Source organism: Pinus tabuliformis, chromosome 2_2 (genome assembly GCF_031772625.1).
Source record: "Pinus tabuliformis cultivar Carrire ecotype Pingquan chromosome 2_2, CPIR1, whole genome shotgun sequence".
Lineage (NCBI taxonomy): Eukaryota > Viridiplantae > Streptophyta > Pinopsida > Pinales > Pinaceae > Pinus > Pinus tabuliformis.
The window spans coordinates 1,253,667,349-1,253,675,658 of NC_142300.1; positions in this window are offsets into that span (position 1 = coordinate 1,253,667,349).

Below are 8,310 nucleotides of genomic sequence, written 5' to 3' on the forward strand. Positions count from 1 at the left end.
ATAAACTTAGTGTTTTCTCCCTTCATTCACCCCCTGTTTAGTCAATTTAGTGTTCCTAAATTGATGTCATTAATTGTCAACCCGGGGCTCGTAAGCTGATGAAGTGAGGGTGTACTATATGTACTTAAGTAACTTTCTTAGAGCTTTTGTCGTTTGGGGGTGTTGTTTATGGTTAACTTATCTTCCTAAGATGGAGTGATGATTATAAACAGATGAGTGCAAGTGTGTGAAAAGTGAGTTCTAGATGAGTGAAAGTGTGTGTGTGAAGGTGATTTCTAATTACTTGCTGAATTCGTAAAGAAGAAGAACTTGAAAGAAATGAATAAATCAAAATGACTTGAAAGTAAATGACCACGTTCTAATGGCATTAGTCTCTATCCATACTGCTGCAAATGAAAGAAACAAGAAAATCACTTCAAGGATTGATGTTAATGATTATCTCCTCCTAACTCCCTGCTTCTACCACATAGTACTGCGTAAAACACGATTAGGAGGTAGCTGAAAACAAATCCAAGAATTGATAAAAACTCTAATCTACTCTAATTGACAAATTGTAACACTAGTAAGCCTTCTCCAACATACTGCTTCTTACATATGTGATTATGTGTAACAAGTGGAAAAAGTATTAGTATCACAAGCCAAGACTACTCAAATACAAGCTGCAATTAATTAGTGTTTTGTTCTCTTGAAATATAAGCCATTCATGATAAAGAGAGCATAAATTAGTTAGCATCCAACTTGTAAAACTAAGCTAAAACTAGTCTAAAAAAACAGAGTAAAAAGGGCAGCATCATGAACAAGACAACTGCAACTACCATTAGATTTTAAAGCAAACACAACACACTTAATCCCGGGTGAAAACCTGCAAAGAAGTAAACCTGATCAGTGAAAATAAAGGCTGCAGCAACAAAGAGAAATCAAGCTGTACATAACTCAAGAAAAGAAATTCTGTTTGTAAAATAAAGAAATTGCAGAAATATGAACATGAAAATACTTTACAAGGTTAATACGAACAGGGGCCCTCCATTCATATTATCCACAGAAAACGCAGATGCTCTTAAGACTTCAAAACAGCGTTTCCATTACTTTATATGCAAAGATACATAATCCAAAAGTGCTGGAACAGTTCTTACAAAAACAGAGTTTTGAAAACGTGCCAAAATTCTCACAAATACATACACTACAACATCTGAAAAGGTCACCTTAGCGTACGCAGACGCAAGTATATATATAGGCATTTGTAAGATGGCCTAGTACGTAAACATAAAAACAGAAAATGAACTAACTGTCATGCGTATTAAAGGTGCAATTAACACGTCATAGGTTTCGTGGTCAAGCTGGCGGTCTGGTCGATATGGGCAATGAATCTAACATTAGATAATGTCCCCCACGGCTTTCAAAACATGGATAGGTCACCTTTTCCACCGACGTGATCAAACGGCTTACGTATCCACGTTGAGCTGTCTTTATTTGACCGAAACTTGACCCCCTTTTACCGAAGGTACAAATGACGTGGCCGGCTGAACTGATGGCACAGGAACCTCGAGCATGTATATTCCAACATGCCCACGTGGCTCATTCTGCAAAATATCACGTGGAACCTTGAGAACAACAAAATGGCTGCGGGATCATCAGATGGCTGCGGAATCAGCAGAAAGCTGCGGAATACCTGCAAGTATATCAAAAACTAAACAAAACAATTATCCATTAGCAAAGCTCACTTGATCATGTTTAATGACAACTAATGTAATGATCTGGGTGGAAAATGAGGTAAAAGAGAGAGGAAAGTGATGAAAACAGTAGGTAATGATGGAGGATAAGGTGTAAAGTAGGGACTCTACATACCCCCACTACGAGGGCATTGCATGTCCTCATGCAAAAACACTGATCAATCAACCTGCTGTGATGCCTCTGCCAAGACATCCAATCTCCTCTTCTTTCTCTGTGTAGACACATTCACCCTTGGCTTCTTTACTAAGCATCTGAACTTTAGGTTGATCAAGGCTCTGTTGAGCTTGTTGCATCTCTTCCTTAACTTCTTGTTATTTCTTTGCCACAGGCCCAAATGTAACATGGTGTTATCATGAATCATCTTATCCAATTTGGATTGCTCTTTCAATTTCTCATTTTCTTGCGTGATATGTCGATTTAGAACCTCAATCTCAAAAAGTTCCTGTTTCAAGGAGTGGACTTGTTGTTCTAAAGGCTGAACATTACTAGGGCCAGCGGCTGCTTGCTCCAATGTTTCCAGATAATTATACACTTTTTGCTGTTCCGGGTCCACTTCAGGTGACTTTTTGGGACTTGGTTCATAATCAAATTCAGATCCATGTTCATGCTCAAGTTCATGTTCAAACGGACTTTCCTCACGTGGAGGAGAAGTCTCAATGTGCTCAGCGTGTGGAGGACTTGCAGTACCTTTTTGAGGTGAGCTTAAATCAATGAAGAATGACTGTTTACCCTTTGTGGCCCCTACTTTTCTATTTTGCAATCTGCTGCTCCTTCTTACAGAGGTAGCACTCTGTTTTTCTTTTGGTACCTTCTGTTGTTTTTCTTTTGGTACTTTTTGCTTCTGTTTTGTCTCCTTTTTGGAAAGAGCAGTTTTGTGAAGTTTGGCCATTCTCTGAGCTAAGGGTTGAGTGTCTTCCTCACTAACATCTTCAGGAATGAGGGTAGTTTCTTGGACTACAGATTTACCCTTATCTTGCTTACGTTTCTTCTTCCCTTCTTTCCTTTTCTGAGCAATTTCTTGAGCAAGTTCTGAAAGGGTTTCAGAGATAATTCCTTGGGCTGTTTGGTTATCATCTTCAGTAAATCCAGGATCAATATCCTGTCCAGAATGCTGTATATCAGTTTCCTCATCAAACTGGTCTTGAACTGTTTCCTCTTGGGCAGTTGTTTCAGGCATAGTAGTATCAGGAACAATGGTTTCTGTTTGGGCAGTGGTTTCTTGGTTAACCCCCTCTCCTCTTTTCCTTCTACTTCTTTTTGGCACTTGAGGGGATCCTCCAGAAGTTTCTCCTAACTCTTGAAAATGGTTCCTTATGAGAAACCTCTCCCATGAGTCTCTTTTTGATTTTAATTGTTCCTCTACCAACAATTTCACAAGACCGTGATGACATAAATGTGCTTCAGCATTTCTAGGGTTCTTTTGGACCATTGCACACATTTTCTTAAGACTTGAAAAGAGAAAGTAAGGGAGATTAATGTCATCACCTAGAAAATGCATCATAACCTTTGCATGATAAACATATAAGACCCCAAATCTGCCTTCACAAGTGAAAAATTTCTGCACTAACAAGAGTAAAGTGGTCCACTCTTCTTTAACATAAGAAACTGGAATCCCTTTGGTAAAGATACTTGTGTCCATACCTGGGTTTTTCAAAATTCGTTTCCACTGCTGATCTTGGACTGCCCGGTTCTTAAACCACCTTTCTCCTGTCTGTGGAAGTGAGGTAGCTTGAGCTATGCTGCTTTCATTGACTGTGAATTGTAAGTCTCCTATCTCCACATGACCATCTTTTTCTGTGAAGGACCTTGCAAAGGCCTTTGTCACCTCTTTATGGTAGCCTTTGAACTTCTGTACACATTGTAACCAATTTGCCTTTTGTAAAGCCTCCTTGACCTGAGGATAACCTTCCAAAAACTTTGAACCTTCTGGTTCTGCCCTCAAGAGCTTTCCCATTTGCTTTTACGGCTCTGTTCTATTTGAAACACGGCTTTGAACGGCTTCACACAGTCAATTCACGGCTTTGGTTTCAGAACACGGCTTCAACAAGGGTTTTACACGGTAAATTCACAACTCTGTTCTGGAACACGGCTTCAACAAGGGTATTATACAGTGAATTCACGGCTCTGTTTTGGAGCTTGGCTTTAAAATGGCCTTACACAGTGAATTTACGGCCTCAACACAGAGGATTATGGGTTCAACTTTGAATACAGCCGTAACAGACCTCCACTGGTGTTTCGAATTAGCGGAGAGGGAAAGGAAAAAAAAAAAAAAAACAGAGTATGGTGAATGGCAGCGTAGTGAGCCCAGCATAACAGAGTGTGGTAGCAGCGTAGATGGAATGAAACATGCGAGTGGAAATGGGAGTGAAATGATATGAGCGTAAGAGGGTAGAAGGGTTAATGAATAAACAACGGCTATGTCCTTAGATCTCGGCTTCGAAATTACACTTGGCTGCGTGAGTGGAGACGTAGTACATTAGGTTACGTCACCTAAGTACGAGATCTTAATGAAAGAAGCAGCCGACAGTGGGATTTAAAATCATGGTAATCAAGGACTGATAGTCGTGGATGATACGTGGATATATGTTCTCATGGCTAGGCAATCATTACACTTAGTGGCAAGAAACATAATTTAGAGAACTTTACATAATGAAATAACTGTTAGCTTAGGATTTGAAACATACCTCAGATTCCCGCTTAGTTTTGTCTCTGATAACTTGCCACTTAACCCTTCACTGATTTTTGCATGACTATTATTGATGACTACTGCTGTAGAGAAATTTCAAACAGACTGTGTTTTTTATTTGTGCAGGTACAGAGAGCTGCAGAATCATTAGATGGCTGCAGAATCCTCAGATGGCTGCGGAATCTGCAGTAGTAGCCTCCATCTGCACAAAAGCACTTTAGTTGTAAAAAAAAATGACTTTATTGATGAGATGGAGTGTAGTGGGTGGATGGATGAATGAAAACAAATGAGGTGGAGTGGAAAATGGATGAAATGGTGGTGATGATGAAATGAAATGAAATAAGGGAAGAAAGGGAATTTTTTTTTTCTTTAGAAAACATGAGGTGTCAGGTGACCCTGATTTTCACCTCAAGTTTTCTGTATGAGACTGCCAATCAGAGATTGGTTTTCAGGCTCATACATTTATTCTTTTTTTTTTTTTTCTTTTTTTTTTTTTCAAAAACCAAAGCTTTAGGCTGATGGAGGAGAAGAATCCTTCTCCACCAGCCTGATTGCAGAATCTCCTTTGAACAATTTGACAAACTCTTCTTTTGAGAATGGCTTCTGATAGATTTTCAAGCGGTGGCCATTCACAATAAGAGGAGTATGAAATTCATCGATAGTTTTTACTCGAACTGCTCCATTGTTAAAGACTTCATCAATCTCATATGGCCCAAGCCAATGAGTTTGAAACTTTCCTTTGAAGTCTTTGAATTTTGAATCAAACAATAGAGCCCAATCTCCTTTCTGAAACTTTCTTTCTTTGATATGACGATCATGCCATTTAGATCTTTGGTGCTGAACTAGATCGGTCCTTAGAATTGCATCTTGTCTCATTTCATCTAGCTCATTTAGCTGGTCCATTCTGTGTCTTTGAGCTTCTGAGAGGCTCATTCCCAATTGGACTGCCATCTTGAAGGTCTTGATTTGGAACTCAATAGGAAGCAGGACTTCCTTCCCATAAACAAGTTCATAGGGGGAATGTCCTGTTGTGTTCTTCCATGTAGTCCTATAGGCCCATAAGGCTTCAGGGAGCCTTTCCGCCCAATCTCTTCTATGAAGATGAACAGTCTTGGTGATAATGCCTTCAAGAACTTTATTGGTAGATTCCACTTGACCATTAGATTGCGGATGGTAGGGAGTAGATGTTCTGTGCTTGATCTTATATTCCTCCATCAGCTTCTCCATCAAATTAGAGGTAAACTGGCTGCCTTGATCTGTCACAATTTCCCTTGGGACACCAAAACAAGTGAAGATATCCTCAAAAAGAAATTGAACAACTGAATTTTCAGTGGCAGAAGGCAATGCTTTTGCTTCTACCCACTTAGTAACATAATCAGTACAAACCAGTATATATTTCTTTTGCTTTGATGGTGGATTAATTGGTCCAACGAAATCTAGAGCCCATTTCTCAAAGGGTTCGATGCATACCTGAGGCTGTAGAGGCATTTCATTTGAAGGAGTTGGTTTCCCAACTCTTTGGCAGCTGTCACACCTTTTAACATACTTCTTTGCATCTTTAAAGAGAGAAGGCCAATAATATCCTAGAGAAAGGATTTTATAGGTTGTCCTCTTTTCCGCAAAGTGCCCGCCGCATGGTTCATCATGACATGCCTTAAGGATGTCAGGCATTTCATCTTCCCGCACACATCTTCTGATTATACAATCTGGCCCTGTTTTGAACAATTCATTAGAAATCCAAGAATAATGTGAACTCTCCCGAATGATTTTCTTTTTCTCATTAGGAAATAAGTGTAGAGGAAGTTTCCCTGTAACAAGATAATTAGCCATATCTGCATACCAAGGTGTCTTGGTAGTCACTGCAAACAAGTATTCATCTGGGAACTTATCTTCTACTGGAGAATCCTCATTAGTGTTTTGGATTCTAGACAAGAAATCAGCTACTGTGTTTTGCTTTCCAGGTCTATCTAACACAGTAATGTTGAATTCTTGCAAGAGTAAAAGCCATCTTGTAACTCTACCATTAGTGACAGGTTTGTTCATTAAATATCTTATGGCAGAGTGATCAGTATGGACAAAGGTTTCATAGCCGGTTATGTAATGTCTAAACTTGTTGATTGCATGTACCACAGCTAAGAACTCTTTTTCTGTAACAGTATAATTTAACTCAGTAGGAGTCAAATTCTTACTTGTGTAATAAATGGCATAAGGGATCAAATCCTTTTGTCCCAAAACAACTCCTAGAGCTGTATCTGAAGCATCAGTAGAGATGTGAAAAGGGAGTTTCCAATTTGGCCCCCTTAAGATGGGTGCTTCAGATATCCTAGACTTTAAAGCTTCAAAGGCAGATTGACATTCAGGATCCCACTTAAACTCACAGTCCTTGGTAAGCAATTTGAAAAGAGCGGATGCTATCCTAGTGAAGTTTTCAATAAATCTTCTGTAATACCCAGTAAACCCAAGAAAACTTCTAACATCCTTTTGGCAATTTGGAACAGGTAACTTAGAGATGACTTCAACTTTGGATTTATCAACCTTGATCCCATCTCCTGAAATATGATGTCCTAAAACAATCCCTTCAGTAAACATCATAAAACACTTTTCATGACTTAAAGAAAGATTTGTTTCCTTACATCTTACCAGTACTTTTTCCAAATTTTCCAAAGCTTCTTCAAATGTATTACCATAAACTGTGAAATCGTCCATGTATACCTCTACACAATCATGAATCAGATCTGAAAAGATTCCTAATACAGCCCTTTGAAATGTAGCAGGTGCATTGCACAATCCAAAAGGGAGTACTCGGTAGGCAAAAGTTCCCCAAGGACAAGTAAATGTGGTTTTGTCTTGATCTTCAGGTGCTACCTGAATTTGATTGTACCCACTAAAACCATCCAAGAATGAGAAATACTTTTTACCTGCTAAAGTGTCTAGTACCTGATCAATAAAAGGTAAAGGAAAATGATCCTTTAAGGTTGCCTTGTTCAATTCTCGATAATCAATGCAAACTCTCCATTTACCATTCTTTTTGGGCACTATAACCAAGGGAGAAACCCATTGGCTATCTGAGATGGGGTAAATGAAGTTTACCTTGAGCAATTTCTGCAGTTCTTCTTTCACAATTTCCCTAAGATTTGGATTCATCCTTCTTTGTGGTTGCCTAATAGGTCTGCTATTCTCTTCAATGTAGATATGATGAATACAAGTCTTAGGATCGATTCCTTTCATGTCAGTGTATTCCCATGCAAAGGCAGTGGAATGTTTTTGCAACAGTTTAGTTAATTCTTCTTGTTGTGGTCTTCCCAAGTTTTTGTTAATGTTTAATGTTTTTCCTGGGAGGATTTCAACTGTAGAACTACCAAACTCTTCCATTGAGAAGAGAGACATTTGTCTAGAGGAGAGATATTCAATGTCTGCATCTATCTGAAAATGTTCAGAGTCATATTCTAAAGACACTTCAAAATTTTCTAATGTATTGAGAATTTGACTATCCTCACTGATCTCAGAGATGGTTAGAACTGGTTGTATAGTATCTTCATCCTCTACCCATTCATCCTCTCCTATTTCTGTTATGGCTTTTGCTGGGGGATACAAGTTGAATTTCTTGGTGGAATTACCATCTGATATATACATGTCTCCAGACCTACAGCTTATGAAAGCATCAGCTGTGGCCAGCCAAGGTCTTCCTAAAATAAGAGGATGTCCTCCTAGATTGTTCTTGGGAGTTAAAATCATAAAATCAACAGGATATTCCCAAGAATCTAGAGAGACTGGAATGTCTTCCAATACACCATCAGGTTTAATGATTGATCTATCTGCAAGCTGCAGTAGAGTGGGTGTAAAGAGAAGGTTAGGAAGCTTTAATTGATCCATGGTCTGTCTACTCATGATGT